Genomic DNA, 16,185 nt, shown 5'->3' with positions numbered 1-16,185 from the left:
CAAGTTCCTCTACTGGAAATCGGTTATCAGTTAATTTCTACCGAAGAAGTGAGCTGTAGCTCACGAAGGCTCATGCTTCAATAAATTTGTTAGTCTTTAAGGTGCCACAAGTACTCCTGTTCTTTCTACTTAGGGTTATTCTGCTTAAGTGTCAGAGTTTTGAATCTATTCACAGAAGGAAGGAAACAGTTTATGACCTAACATTTATGACTTCCATTTAAGTTCTAGGCAAGGAACTCCCAACAAGAACAATGAAGCAGCAAACAGCACTGATGTTTTTACAGGACAGAGGTGGCTGCTTTCCCACTCTCAGCCCTTCCTTCCCCCTACCTCTCCCCTCTTCCCACCAAACCACAATCCCCATCTACCCCTCCCCCCTACACTTAAAAAAAAACAACCCTTCTTACTTTAGTTAAGTATCAAGGCAGGGGGGGAAATTCTCACGCCTTAAGACAGCTCCCTGATAATCAAAGGCTTAAAACAACAACAAAAAACTTACTTCTATGGTAGGCAAGGCAATTGTCAATGCTGGGTTGCATTTGAAGAGGCAAAGTATACCCGCTACTCTGACTGTCCTTGACAACAGTCTGAAATTATCCTCATGTTTCCCTCTCCCTACAAAATCATTACCTATCAATAATGAAAATGTAAGATACTGCTTCTCCCTCCCTTCTTCCCCCCCGCAGGATAGCAGACGAGAATATGGACATATACTATGTATGGTTTCATCATCTGCCAGGATGCCAAAGTGGCAGCTGCAACCTCCCTTTGCTGTGGGCTGTGCTATACTGTATATCAGGGCTCTAGTCCTCTCACAGTTGGTAATATTTGGCTTTGCATTTCAAGTGTAGATTTTAAAAGGCTAAATTCTTCTGCAGTATCATAGCCTGTATTATCTAGAGTCAGTGCCACTCCAACGAGAAAGATACTATGTGGTGCTAGATCCAGCATATCAACAGAAGTCTGGAAATGTGCACATTTTCAGGGTTGGAAAGGAAAAGAAAAGAAAGGACGAGCATCAGTATAGAAGGGCTGCATAAAGTATCATTACAAAGTAAGCCTAGATTCCATTACAACACAGGCAACTTGTTCGTAGACTGTTGTGGTCAGATTATTTCCATGGGACATTGGGAAGGGAAGGAGACAGTCTTTTTGCACAGTGTCTATTATGTTTTCCTCCCTTTCTAGCCCTCTGACAGACCCCACCTCAGAGTTTCATTATTCTCTTCTCCCATCCTGGGTCATTTCCAGAACCCAGTTACAGTGTAGCTCTAAGGGGGCTGTGCAGAATAAAATGTCTTTGGCAGCATCCCTGGCCTTGCTTTTTCATTTTTGTTCTGTTTTTAAAAGTTACTAATAGTTTATTTAAGAGGAGGAGGAGGAAGGAAGAATGTTCCCTGCATGCCAGGGAAACTTTTTTCTTTCATATTCTCATAGCGGCTCTTTACCTTAAAAGGCAATCTGTACTTAGCCTCCGGGTGCTCTGCTGTAAACAGCCGGTGCCAAGGCATGGCAAGCATGTTAAGGATGACAAGTGCCATAACACTATTTCATAATGCTGCTTCCCAAAAAAACACTCTATAGACAGATTTAAGACCAAATTAAGCTCCAGCTGGCCTCACCTGGGAAGCAAGGGGAACAGAGTGCATCTGGTAGACACTGTATATATTGGTACAGCAGAATTTCCCACTCCTGTTTGCTCTTTCCCTCTGCTTTTAACAAAAAAAAGGAAGTAAGTAGACAAGTGCTTATCACATTGCTTACACATAGTGGTTATGTGGTCCTGGCAAGCCACATATAACTGCCTATCAGAACAGCTGTCTATTGACAGAAGAGACTCAATTACTGTGTAAGTCTTTGCTGGTTTCCAGGTTCTGGTACTACTCCTTCTCCTGCCTGGTATTCCCAGCTTTCTCCATTGGTGTACTACTGGGAAGAATGACTACAAAAGCAAGGCGGAGCTTGCAGAAAGTTCAGTTAATGCTAGAGGAATATGCGGAGTGCATTCTTGTGGTAAAACATACTGAACTAGAGTTTCCTTTTTTCTTCCTGAGCTCCTATCCACCAGTACCCCTCCCTGCAAAACTAGAGGCTGCATCTAACTTCCAGTTATCTTTGATGACTCTTTTTGACTGCGTAATCCCCAGGTCATTCTTCCATGGTGCCCCTTCAATCAATTTGGGGGGGGAGGAGGAGGGTGAAGAGGGACTTGTGTGCACAGGTGAGGAAAGGAAGGTCAGCTGGAAGAACAGAACATTTTTGTGGATATATTTCCAGGAGGCAGTGCTGAAATACAGATGCAACCACTTTCAACAGCTCAAAATGTAGGAAACTGTCCAACCCAACAAAAGCATTCTACACGGCCTCAATGACCTAGCTCTGTTGTACTAATTTTAAATGCTCCTTTTCCAACACCTATGACTTTATCCACTAACCCATAGTTAACTCCTCAGCGAGCCAGTAAGCCTTCATATGCCTGAACCAATAGGCATAAACATGAGGGTTCAGCAGGTTTCTTATCCTGAAGGGTATTTTGCAGTGCAATCTGTTTTAACTAAAACTAAGATCATCTACTACAAAAAGAACCTGATAATTCAGGCATTGGGGAAGTAAGAGGGCTACTGCTTTTCCAAATCCTTGAACCATTCTCAAGAGGTCTCTGCACAGAGCTATGATTACCTGTGTGTGTATATAAGGTGAACGCAATAGGTCACAGATGGAACAGTGTTATAAACAATAAACTTATCTGAACTAACTTTCCTAAAATAGAATGAAAAAGGATTAAAAAAATCAAAAATAGTACCAGTTCCTGACCACCCCAAAATCCTCACATTAATGCCTTGATGCCTTAATGCAGCTGAATGTGGCTTGCCAGGAATGCAAGATTTGTAGCTTCTCACTCCCAATAATTTTTTTCAAGTTTCTAATAAGTAAAATATCATCTTTTCCCCTTAAGCAATACAGTGCAGCTGACTTTTAGTTCTGTATAACAAGAAACAACAGTCTCAGGATACTTGGCCTTATCATGCACAGGAGCTCAGCCCATCAGTCTGAGGGGCTCCCTGGCTACAAGGTGGCTTAAAGCCTCCTGGGCCACCTGTGTATCTTGCTGATCCCAATGGAAAAGGCTCAAGGTCCAGGAAAGTCCTTATTACGCCAGCTACATTCATGATCTGTGTGCGCATGTGCCCTGCTGCTTGGACCTTCCCCCACCCTCCAGGAGAAGCCCTGCACTAGAATGATAGTCTGCTATGGGACTTCCACTTTGCGCCAGTGGTGTGGCATAAATCAGGCACAGCACAGTGGAGAATTGTGTCCCGGATAGCTCTTCACAGCTTCTCAGCAGTGTCACTGTCTTTACCTCTGAAAAGTCCATCGGTTTAGAACACAAATGCCAGGAAGCTCCAGGGTCCCAGGTCTTGTCAAACAGGATGCTAACCAAGTAGTGCATTTCAGTGAGATGTCCCCAGGACATGTACCCTGCCTAACCCATCGTAGATCCTTAAAAAGCAAGAAGGTAAGAACATGTCTTCAATAGCAATGTTAAAGCGCTGCTACGGCAGTGCATTAACGTGGCTTGTGTAGTCGCAGCACCAGCGGCTACACCTCCATGAGGGGAGTAGCTATCAGCACTGGGAGCACAGCTCCCAGCATTGATGCACTGTCTACACTGCCATTTTACAGCATTGAAACTTGCAGTACTCAGAGGGGTGTTTTTTCACACCCCTACAGCGCTGCAACTTTCTCGCGCAAAGTGGAAGTGTAGACAAGACCTTAGAATGTTACTGTATCTAGTTCCCATGCAGAAGAACCATTCTCATTAACATCAAATACCGACCCACTCCTCTTCACCCTCAAAAATGTGAGCTGAAATTTACCCAGCTTGCAACTAGACAGAAGGGTTTGCCCAACAAAGACAGATCTTGCAGGTAAAAGTTCTTGGGGAGCGAGAGGGAAGGTAGGGGTCACCTTGCCTCTACTAATGTTTTATAATGGGATATGAAACAGGAGTACTGACCTCTTACATGTCTATTGGAACCAAAAGTGTCCACACTGGGGATTTTTGCACCAGTGTAGCTACATGGGTGCACAGCCCTAATGTAGATATGCTACACTGGTGTAAGCTAGTGACTGGCACCCACACAACTTAGCACAGGTTAACCTGTGAAAATATACACAAAACAGCAATGTCCTTGACTTACTCTGAGGGAGAAGCAAGAAAAAAATTGGACAAACAGTAATTATCCTTGCAAGTACTACAGAAAAGCTTCACTCCAAGTAGAAGAGACTCACTGTTGTAAGAATAAGCAGTGTCTTATGGCAACAAAATACAATCGTAGTTTTATTTTGTATAGTGTCTTTCCCAGCTTTCCCAAAATGCTTTACAGAATTAATACAATTGCAAAGTTAAATGAAATAGGGAGAGAAACAGGCAAGGGTAAGGAGAGGTTTTCAACTGACACAAAGTGAGTAACAACAGAGATGCACAAACTGGTTGGGTTGCAGGAGGCTTCCTATCTGCAGTCTGTAACAGGAGTATTGAACTTTCAAAGCGCAGAGACAAACTTGTGCAAGAGACCTATATGAAGACTGTTGGTTGGAAAAGAGGTGTTTTAGTCCCCCATGCTTTTGGGAAAGCAAATATCTCCAGATTTCTATAAATGTTAAGGGTTGCTGCAAAGTTCTGCTCTAAAAAAAGTGTGTAGTCTAGAAGAATCTGCTCCCTGTGTGTATTCAGACGTATCTGATGACTAAAACAAGCTTTGCTATTTTTCCACCCCTACTGTCTTGCAGAGCCAACATATATGGGGGGATGAGAAGGATTTATTTTGGTTCATGTATCATCAATACAACTGAGCTCTAATTGCAGGACCAAATTGTGCTCTTGGTTACTTCAATGCAACCCTGTTTTCTTTCAAGACAGAATTTGAAGAAGACAATGGTGATGCATGGGTGAAACCAGGGAGAGAATATGGCACACAGAACCTATTACTGCAGACACTGCGCACACCAGAAAGGATTCAGTTTGACTCTCAGAACCTCAGATGAGTTTATAGGGCTGGAAGTTAGAAAAGCTAGCTTTTTTCTTTGTAAACTGAGCAAATTTGATCAGGAAATCTTTGAGGCATCCTAAATGTGAAATTTCACAATGCCATTTACAGAGTCGAGTAGAATCACGCTTTAATAGCTGGGAATAATTTCACCATGGCAACCTGGCTTTAGCAGTGACAGACCTTTTTTACTCTATAACTCAAGACATGCAAACGCAGACAGATAGCTGTTTGCAGATGGTAGCAGAGTTTAGACTGGTTTGTCTTTGTACTGCAGCTGTTTTTCTTCAGCTTTCTCCGTTGTCTTTTTCTCCTACAAGCAACGATCACATCACACAAGTTTTGAGCATTACACTAGCCTGCAGAAAATCTATTGTAAGGCAAAAACATTAGAGATGCAGACAAAGCCAGCAACAATCATTCCTACCTACCAACATCTTTCTGTCACAAACTTGAGGGAAGACTTCAATTTTAGCTAGAGCATTAGGAGGCCAGGTTTCAGTATGCTAATACACAGTGCATTACCACCTCCAGTTCAGAGAGGAGTGGCTATATAATGGGACATGAGGACTGTGTTTAAACAGATTTAATAGTCTGAAGACAGTCCTGCCCAGAAAGAAACTTTAAATGTGCTGCTTTTATATAAATTATAAGAGGTTATTTTGGTTTCTATGTATGTTCTTTAATTTCATTTCTAGATCTGCTACAGAAGATAAAAATCCACCCTACTGAACTGTAGCAAACTAAGGATGGCTGCAAGACTATTTTATTATTGAATTTTGAAAGTGGGCAGGGCTAGTGTTCAGCTTTTCCTCATGCTTCTATTGTACAAAGTACAAAAATTGCTGCTGAATGAGACTTTTGTTTAAAACACTAATTATGTCAACTGCAACTAGTTAAATTTTTAGCCTGATTAAATGGAATATTTGGAAATGCAAAAAAAAAACCCAATGTCTTTGTAGGAGGATGTGTGCGCACATAATTCTATATACACCTCTACCCTGCTATAACGAGGTCATGGGGAGCCAAAAATCCCTACTGCATTATAGCTGAAACCCCATTATATTGGGGTAGGGGCGGCAGGGCTCCGGCGGTGATTTAAAGAGCTCCGGGCTCCAGCCACTGCGGGGAGACTGGGCCCTTTAAATCGCCGGTGAGCCCCGTGGCCGCAGCCCTGGGGTAGAGGCAGCAGGGCTCTGGTGGTGATTTAAAGAGCTCCGGGGCTCCCCGCAGCAGCCGGAGCCACAGACCCTTTAAAGCGCCACCGGAGCCCTGCTGCTACAGCGCTATACGCGAACCCGTGTTATATCGAGTTGCGTTATAGCAGGGTAGCGGTGTACCTGTAATCAGATTTTTAAAACAGTTTCTCAATTAAGAAATCTACAAAAATACTTTCCCAAAGATAATTTAGAATTGGTACCATACTATTGAGGAAGGAAGGTACAGTTCCTGTGAGACTGTCTCATGGAGTTAATGACCATAATCATTCCAACAGGCTGAGCTCGTCAAAAGAAATATTTTTCAACATGGTGCAATATGTCAGCTCTCAACTGAGCTCAGTCATAGTTGTTGTTTCTCTCTCCAGCTCCCCAGAGAGGAGAAACAGTAAAGGGCTGTCTTTAGCTCTTCTGGCAGGACTGGACAAGTTCTAACTATTCAGGCATGAAAAGCCTTGAGCTGAAGGGGTTTGGTTACTTAGTTTTGTGGGGGGGATGAGGAGGATGGTCATTTACTTTTCACACCCACCCTCTGCATCTGTCTTTCTAGCTCTTACCACCCAGGATCATCCATTACAGATACAGTTCCACCTTGGATAACTTCAACTCACGCATGAGCATACAGTAATCAAGTTTGGGCTGTAAGGACCCTTTACACACAAAGGGTATTTTGTATCTGAAGAAGTTGCTACAGAGCTTAAACATTGTACGTACACATTAAGTAACAAGATACTCAAATTGTAGCTGTCTCAGTAAAGGAAAAAACATGAAGTGAAATTCTGCCACTAGTTTTAGCTTTGCTGGGTTACAGATTAAAAAAACCTTACCTATAGAATCAGGTTAAAATAATGAATGGATGAAAACTTTCTAACAGAACTGTTGTTACACTGTAATACTCTGTACCTCAAAGTAGCACCCTGGATCCCCATGTTCACCATCATCATATGATAATATGTTTTGTACAATGCATGCCTTGAGGTACCATTTTAAAAGTCTTGATCTGTTGAACTGTATGTGAAGTTATAAAGTACAGTACTGCTATATGTTTTACTGAAATATGTTATGAGGTTGGGAAACGCCCACAGTCAGCTGTTCCTTCCTTGCAACTGAAAGGCTATCACTGGCCAGACAAGCATTAATGGATTCTTCTGGATGGGCCACTCTCCCAGAGGCTCCTTAGGAGAGAGCATGTACACAATGGGGACTGGCCAATCTCCAACTCTGGGCAAAGATCTTTCTAGCAGCTGGAAGAAAGTATAAACGAGGGACAGTGACATCACTCGGCCGCTTCCTCCCCCAACCTGGAAGTTCATCTGGAAGATAAAGACTTTGAACTAAGGAGATTGGTCCCAAGCTGGAAGGGAGATCAGTGTGAGTAATGGTATTCAGCACTGTGAGCTGCCTGTAACATTAGGGTGAGACACTACTTGATTCAAACCTTGATTAGTCTGGAGAATTTAGGTTGCAAATTTATTTTTATTTCTTAAGTAACCAACTCTGATCTCTATGCCTGCTACTTATAATCACTTAAAATATATTTTTCTGTAGTTAATAAATCTGTTTTATATTTTATCTAAAACAATATGTTTTGGGTTAAAGTGCTTGGGAAATCTCAGCTCAGATTACAAAGGCTGGTGCAGATCCATTTTCCTTTGAAGAAGTGGCAAACTAATTAATGAGCTTGCACTATGCAAGGAAGTCCTGAGCACTGTAAGAAGGTATATTTCCAGGGTGCAAGGCTGGGGGCTGGAGTGACTGGCTGAGGCCTCTCTGTATGATTCATGAGTGGTTCAGGAAGCATTCATGCAATTTAGCTGGGTGAGTGGCTCCACATGCTGACAGCTGAGTGATCTCAGTGCCTGGAGGGGTTTGCTGCTTGTCACTGGCATGGCTTTGTGAGATGACGACTGTGAAAGTAGAATAAATTATATTGTAAAAATAAGAATGGATTAAAGAAATGTTGTATGTACCTTTAAGCAGAAATAAGAAATGTTGAAATACAGGTGCCAGGAAAAGAAACATTAGGCATAAACAATGGTGCTAATGGCAAAACATTAACAGAAGATGGGTAGTAGTTAGTAAGGGAATAAAATATGCATGCCTAACCCAGGTAAACTTAATCTGATTCTGCTCCCTTTGTTATCTTGTTAAGTTCTCATCCTTTTATCTGTATAAATAAGATAGTTTGTGTCTTGCATGGGGCTCACATTATCTGGGTGTTATTAGCAGAAGCGCTGTGCTAATAAAACAGAGTGGTCTGACAAACTGTGAGTCCTGAGTCTAACTTTGACAATTTGGAGGTTCCACCGAGATGGCAACCGTCTTCACTGGGGCTGTGTGATTCCTGACTGTTTTTGTAGGACGACCGTGGAAGCCGGCACCTGGGCATTTGGCCCGAGCGGTCCTCCACCAGAACGGAAAGGTGCACGACCACAGTGAAGTCTACGCCATTGAACCTGTTGGTTCCCACTCTGTTCTGGTAGGGATCCCGGGATCTGACATCAGGAATCTGGTCAGGTAATTATTTCTGTGTTTTGTCCGGACTGAGGACTGTTCTGTCTCTGTGTCTATCCGTCTTCCTGTGGAGTGTTTGAGTCTGGGTGCCATCTCCGTCCGGGGATCGGCCAACCAAGGGGTTCCTGTCCCTGCGGTCTGAGTGAGTGGAATCTGCACAATTGCAGCCGCACCACACTTTGGGTAAATCCCTGGGTGTGAAAGCAAGGGCAATTGAGGCAGTAGCCTGTGGGCTCCTTTTGTGTGTTGCACTGGGCATTGCTCTGACAAACCCGAATTTCCTTCTTGTGCGATTGGTGTGTGAAGTCCTCCTGTATGGGTAACCAGACGTCTAAGTAGGGACAGTTCCCTAAACGAACGCCGGCTCATTTTATGTATTTAGGATGGGTCCAGACTCCTGTAAGAAGGGTCCGGACTCCTGTAAATTTCTGGAAAAATGGTCTAGGCTAACTCAGGGGGATCCCAAAACTCAGTGGCCACTGTTAAAATCTTGGAACAAAGACCGAGTGGACATCTTAAAGGACAAACTCGGCCAACCTAAAACTAAATTGGCTAAAGAAGAGGTTAATTGTTTCATTCAGTGGTGGGAAGAGGCAAATCGTAGCTCTAATATTCAAATAATAAGTTGAAAGCTTTATTAAAAGCCTCCTCTCCCACCACCAGACCGAGCGCTCCCCTTTACCCCGTTCTCAGAAAACCCACCCCGGATCGATCCAACCCCCTTAATACTCCCATCTCATTGTAAAAAGGACAAAAAGCAGGATCGGGCCCAGAAAAGCAGGCAAGCAACAGATAAAAAAAAAAACTGAAAAACAGGTTGGAAGCCCTAAGGGCATAGTGTAAGGAGTAAGAAAAGCAGTAAGTGCAGGCATGAACCCCTGGAACAATACTTAAAATGGTGAAATCTGAGGTGATAAAGGTGTTATTTTGGTAGATAAACGAGTGATTTAAGGAAAGAGAGTGAAAAGTTAACTCTACAAAGGCTGGAGAGAATTAAGCAGTTAAACTTTGTGAAAATGTTAAAAAGGACCATGTTAAAGAGAGAGAATTCTTGGTTTCTTTGCAGCCATTCTGAAGGGAAAATGGGCCCTTTTCCAAAAGAATGCCTGTAAATAATCCAAATATATATAGAGCTATGTAAAAACAAAGCAGTGCAAAGGAATGTTAAGGAAAAGAAAATGTGTATGTATCTAGTTGTCTGTGAAAATATGTAAAGTTCTAAGAATCTAAACCAGCACATCTGGTTTGTAAAACTCCTGTTTTGTAGGTGTAAGATAAATTAGTTTTGTTTTTGTTTTTAATGCCACTAAAAATTCATTTGAGTCTTAATTCAAAGTTGCAAAACTGACAGACCTTTTTGCAAGACACAGGTAATTAGTGTTGTTTGGCTTTGGGATTTAGCATTTAACCCTTAAGGGGTAACTTGATTCTTTATAAAATTTAAAATGTTTTTTAAATAAAAACCAAGTCATGGCTGCAATAGGGCAGTCAAAATCAGGAGAATAGGGAGAGATTCTGGAGTCTTTTTGTTTGTTTGGTTGTTGTTTTTTTTGGTAACAATAGCAGATAAGAGCTGTAGTGAAAGAATTAAAAAAAAATATTTTAACAGTGCCCCTCTGAAGCAACAGCAGAGGTGAGGTGCACAAAACAAAAAGAAGCAATGTTAAAAACACTGAGCCTTAAAATGGCTCTGTGTAATCAGACTGTCACTTTTGATAAGGGTACATGAAAACTCTGTAAGAAAAAAAGAAACAGTTACATCGTATGTAAAAATTGATATGGCTAATGTTTAAAAAAAAAGTTGTAATATAGAAGGAATGTGCTTTTTCCCTAGGACATGTGCAGTGTATATTGTAAAAAGGGGTAAAAGAAATACAAATGAAATATGCTACTGAATTAAAATCCTATTAGGGTTCCAAAAAGAGCCGCAATAGACTGTTTTCTTTTTCAGATCTCTGTGTGTTTTGTAAGCAGGAGTTGAAAGTGGAAAGAAATTAAAACTCTGGTGGAAGTTAATTGTGTCCCTTTTAAGACAAAGTCTCTGAGCTCTGCTAATGGCTTTGAATCCACAAGCCAAGCCTGTGTTAATGCAAATTACCTAACTGATAAAGGAAGGTAAAAACTGCCAGCACAAAAGAAATTGCCTAAATAAAAGACATGGTATAACAAGATCCCTTTAAGAGATTTGATGCTAAATGTTATTGTTAATATTAAACATTGAAATAAATTTCATGTTAGTAAGTACCCCTGTAACAATGTATAGTGTGTATGATTTTTGGAAAAAACCTTGAAGGTAATATGGTAATAATGCTTCTCAGCTATTACCTGTGAATAAACTTAAAGCTTAACACAGCAGGAAAAACATTACAAACTTGGTCTGCTATATAAGAAGAAAAACTTTAGTTATTAAATTCATGAGGTGGTATTCCTCAACAGTGGAATAATTTCCCCATAACTCTTAAAAAGTAGAACCCATTAAAACCTGGCCTGCCTATAGAACAAAAAAAAAAACCACAGGAAAATATGGGGGTAATTCCTCTGTTTTGCCTGCAATCAGCAAGGGTATTTGTAAAAGAAAGGAATATTTTAAGCAACAATCAATGCCACCCTGAAAGGGGTAGAAAAATGTTATTTTTGTCTTTCAGAAAATCAGAAAAAGCTAATACCAGCTACAGAACAACCTATTACAAAAACAAATAAGTTAAAAAAAAAAAACATACTGCAATAGCTATGAAATGTACTAAAATGCAGATAATTAGAACATAAGATGTTTTGGGTAATATCAGAAAATATTAAGGTTTTGATGCATCTGTTAAATCAAAGGAAAAGATTATTGTTTAATACCTATCAATATAACTGGATGCAGTATGTCTCCAGTACGGTAAGACAAAATTTGTTAAGTGAAGAAATTGTTGTTAAAATTGCACACCAACAGGCTCTGGAAGCAAAAAAAATGAAAAGTTAGCCCACTCCACAGATTGCACCTGGGATCCTTCTGGCTACCTCAAACCTCAAGCCAGTGGGCTGGGGAGGAAGGGAAACTATTGGACACTAGAGGTTGTACCAAGTGAACTCCTCAAAAGTGGGTATGCTTATCCATGCCTGTTGCTCCAAAGCTCTGTAGTAAAGACACCTCACTAGGATCCTGTATGTGGGATAAAATTAATAATTAGGCCAAAGTATTGTATAACGGGCAATGTGTGTGTTAATTCTTGGAAAGAAGTGTTTTAAAAGAATAAAAGTGTTAGCAACCCACCAGTAGACAAATGTACATGTAATGTAAGTACTGTGTTTACCAATAATCACATTTACTATGTGCCACAACCAAAAAGTCTCAGCTTACTGTAAGCACTGATTTAGCTGAGTTCTCTATCAGTCTTGGCATTAAATGGCAAACAGTTACCCATTATCTGTTTAAAAAGGTAACAAAACCATGTGGGAAACAGAATCATTCATATTATCTGGATGGTCTCCCACAACTACTGGCATACTAATGTTACTACCCCTAATTGTTTTTGGTTTTAAATTGTATGTGTTTAATTAAAATGTTTAAAATATGCTGGTAAATAAAACAAATGTATGCACAGCTAAAGCCACAGGCCCAAATCACCTCCCAGTATTTTACTACATAAGAAGTGACACTGGCGATTGATAATCTTAGTGTCAAAAGGGGGATATGTAGGAGCTGGACTTTATAATGTATAATTTGATTTCATCCTACCAGCCACCCTTTTTGAATAGCAGAAAGAAATGACCCTCTGGGACTATAAGATTCTGTTTTCCCATATGCATTACAAATTGGGCCCTCTCTAACTCTTTGTTTTAAGATTTAGGTAGTAAGAGACAGGATTCTCTATTGTGTCTATGTTAAGTAAATTAGAGAAACATTGAAGGCCTGGGTCTCAATGTAAATTGTCTTGGTTAATTGTAAAACTTAGCAAGGTTTAATTTGCAATGCCTTTTTGCTCAATATAAAATACTACTGTTTGTATTCTCAATCTGTTTGTGTGAATGAGGAATGAATGCATCAGGAAAAGATAAGGTGTGAAGGCCATTGTTATAGCCAGAGTCAAGAAAAGAAGCAAAAAGACTTAAAGAGTATCAAAGAATCATCAGGCACTGCTTACTACCCAAACTGCTGTTAAACTGTCTGGCATCCGCAGCATGAATACATGCTTTGCCGTGTAAGAATGCACCACCCCAGCGAACCAATCATCACCTCAGGACCACGCAGAGTCAATTTTGACTCCAGAAGATGACGTAGAGGAACAGCCTGCAATACCTTACAATCTACGTTCTCGTAAGGGTTGCCAGAAGCAGACGACTACCTAAAGCAAGGCCCAAGAAAAAGCAGTAGTGAGCCTAGCGCCTGCTGCCTGGTGGACATAAAACTGTGACTACAGTTCCCTCAGTTGAGGTTGTCAGAACCAGAAGGGCCCTGCCTCCAACATGTGGTGCCTGTTCCTCGGCTGTTGGTGTCTGAAGGTCGGGGGAGTCCACAATGACAATTCTTTTATCCAGCAGCAAGTGTGGATAGCTCAGACCCTTAATATTTCTAAATGCTGGGTCTGCAGCCACATCCCAGCCCACTGTCAAACTGATGTTCCTGTCCTGGCTATCCCACTCAATTCCCCAGACCTCACTGGAGGACCTCGTCCGTTTAATACAATATGGAACAGTAATGACACCTGGGAAGAGACTATTGGCAGTTCCTTTAACCCACTTGGGGGAGTAATACACTGGGCAAAAAGGCTCCTGAGGTTAAAAGAAGTAGTTAAAATAATGGCAAATAAAACTGGAGAAAGTTTTAAGAGCCCTGGCCAAAGAAACAGGGGCGGTCCGACAGGTGGCCCTCCAAAAACGTCAGGCATTGTACATAGTGCTGGCGGCCAAAGGAGGGACCTGTGCTCTCATTGTTTTTTTTTTTTTTTTAATGTTGTGTGTTTATACCTGACGATACCAATAAGGTAATAGATCACGCTAGCCACTTAGAACAAATCGCATATATTCCCCATAAAAAGCCAAGTTCTTTATGGAAGTGGCTAAGTATTCTGTGGTATAGGAAACTGGTTGTTTCAGGAAGCCCTAACTATCCTGTTTGAAATCCTAATAATTTTTGTATGTTTTCAGTTAGTCTCCTGTTGTACCCAAAATTGTGTAAGGCATGCTACTCAGGTAACTGCCCCAGAACAGAGTGCTAATACAATAATTTTAAATATTGCTAATGAACAAAGAGATAAAAAAACGGTTAATATGTAAAACCCAGTAAAATTTTGGTCATGGCGTAAGCTTGACCAAAAGGAGGGATTGTGAAAGTAGAATAAATTATATTGTAAAAATAAGAATGGATTAAAGAAATGTTGTATGTACCTTTAAGCAGAAATAAGAAATGTTGAAATACAGGTGCCAGGAAAAGAAACATTAGGCATAAACAATGGTGCTAATGGCAAAACATTAACAGAAGATGGGTAGTAGTTAGTAAGGGAATAAAATATGCATGCCTAACCCAGGTAAACTTAATCTGATTCTGCTCCCTTTGTTATCTTGTTAAGTTCTCATCCTTTTATCTGTATAAATAAGATAGTTTGTGTCTTGCATGGGGCTCACATTATCTGGGTGTTATTAGCAGAAGCGCTGTGCTAATAAAACAGAGTGGTCTGACAAACTGTGAGTCCTGAGTCTAACTTTGACACGACCCAGGATGGAGAGTTAAGGAGGCACAGTGGTCCCACAGTTCCAGGTTGTACCCCGCAGATTCTGTCACATACATGAACTGGTGAGTGTTAACTGGTTTGAGAGAGAGTAGGGATTTACAATCCCAATTAGACATGACCCCCAGAATATTCTGTAAAGTTAAAAACTAGGGGAGACTGAAAAGAATAGTAATTAATAGAATTTTATAGATATTTACCAAATTGTTAGCAATTAAAGAAGACCTTTAATTTCAATAAGCTCGTTGAGGTAGCTTTACAAGGTTAAAGTTCACTCATTTAATCAAATGTCAACAACATGATTATATTAAAAGGCACACAACTAAGACAAACGACCTTACGGCTCTGATTAAAAATAAAAAATCAATCATATGTTAATGTTGGTTTCCAGACCTTATAAGGTCTGTGCCACTAAATAACAGTAGCAGTTCTACAGAAAGATAAAGGAAGAAAAACATAGGTGATAACTCCACACTTAAAACTGAGAAATGGGTTTTCATTATTGGTCCTTCACTGTATAGTTCCGTCTATTGCAAGCTTCCTCACCTCAGCATTGCCAATAAATGCCAGTTCTGACCCGAAGTATACACTGTTATGTTAGTTTTAGATACTCTTGAGCACAGACTGAATCAGGCTGATTAGTGATATGGATAAGTGACCACTAGAAAGTGGATGGAGCCACCAAAACCCTTCTTCAAATTTGATCTGAGTGGTATTTGAATTTCTGCCTTCAGAGAAGAAAGCCAAGTCTGCTTATTCATTGCATCAGCTACTTTGTGAGAAATGTACAACTATTCATTCTCCCTGTTCATGATGCAGATTATTTTGCTCAGAAATGTGCATTTTTTGTTAACTTTGGTCAGTAGTAAGAACACCCAACTCTCATTTATATTGATGGGCCTCAGACAGGTGTTTCAGATCAACTCGATGTTGCAATATTGTTTTCAGATGACTCCAAACTTAAATCTACGTTTCCAAGATGTAAGTAATGCAGCAGCAAAACCTGCACTGGAACTAGTAGCCCAAAAGTGGCGGAACCAGAATGCAGATACTCTGAAGTCATCAACAGACTAAATATAAATTTAAATTTTGTTTACTAAAATAAGAGCCAGAGCAAACTGAAGTACTTTAACAAAGCCAACTAGATTTCTGTTCAACTATTAAAACAGATATTGGGGTGAGATACACTTATATTAAATAAAATGATATAGCACCATAGTAAAGACATATTAAAGTAAAGGCTCATTTTCTATACCTTAGGATACAGAAGTCTGAAGTTCTGATCTGCCTGATAATGTAGGGGATACAAACATGACTAGAAAGTTGTTTCTCCTAGTTATTCAACAGAATAATTTCTGACCTGCTAATTATTTTCCGTGACTTTGCTACATTAGTGCAAACCGATGTTTGACTGGTGGGCAGGTAAATCCTGCCCTATCTCTCTCAAAGACAGAGTGTCAACCAATAAGAGCTCAGTTTTAGTAAGATATTTCCAAACATCAGCTGGCCCTGGAGGAGCAGCGTTATAAAATGTTAGTTAAACAAGAGAAACTGCTCTGGCAAGAAAAAAAACAGTACTACTTTTGTGGCCTATATACTCTTTTGGTTAAGGGGTTTGGGAGTGTTTACACAGAATGAGAAAACATGGCACAGATGGACTTTCAGTTCACACAGAATGCTGGATACATATTT

At 40.5% G+C, this 16,185-nt stretch overlaps 1 protein-coding gene across 5 annotated transcripts in view; it reads right to left on the bottom strand.

Moving 5' to 3' along the window:
- The window catches only part of MOB2 (MOB kinase activator 2), a 169,872-nt gene that overhangs the window by 23,296 nt on the left and 130,391 nt on the right, over positions 1-16,185 (bottom strand). Inside the window, exon 1 of one of the 5 annotated variants that reach the window (XM_045016397.1) lies at positions 1,623-1,642. The exons of the other annotated variants lie outside the window; for them this stretch is intronic. The gene's annotated coding sequence lies outside the window, so the exon portion shown is untranslated. Of the gene's footprint in view, positions 1-1,622; positions 1,643-16,185 lie in introns of those variants that run through there. 5 annotated transcript variants of the gene reach the window in all.

This window comes from Mauremys mutica, chromosome 4, assembly GCF_020497125.1.
Source record: "Mauremys mutica isolate MM-2020 ecotype Southern chromosome 4, ASM2049712v1, whole genome shotgun sequence".
In the NCBI taxonomy this organism is placed as follows: domain Eukaryota; kingdom Metazoa; phylum Chordata; order Testudines; family Geoemydidae; genus Mauremys; species Mauremys mutica.
Note: the sequence above shows the minus strand (reverse complement) of the source record. Positions and strands in the feature narration are given on the sequence as shown.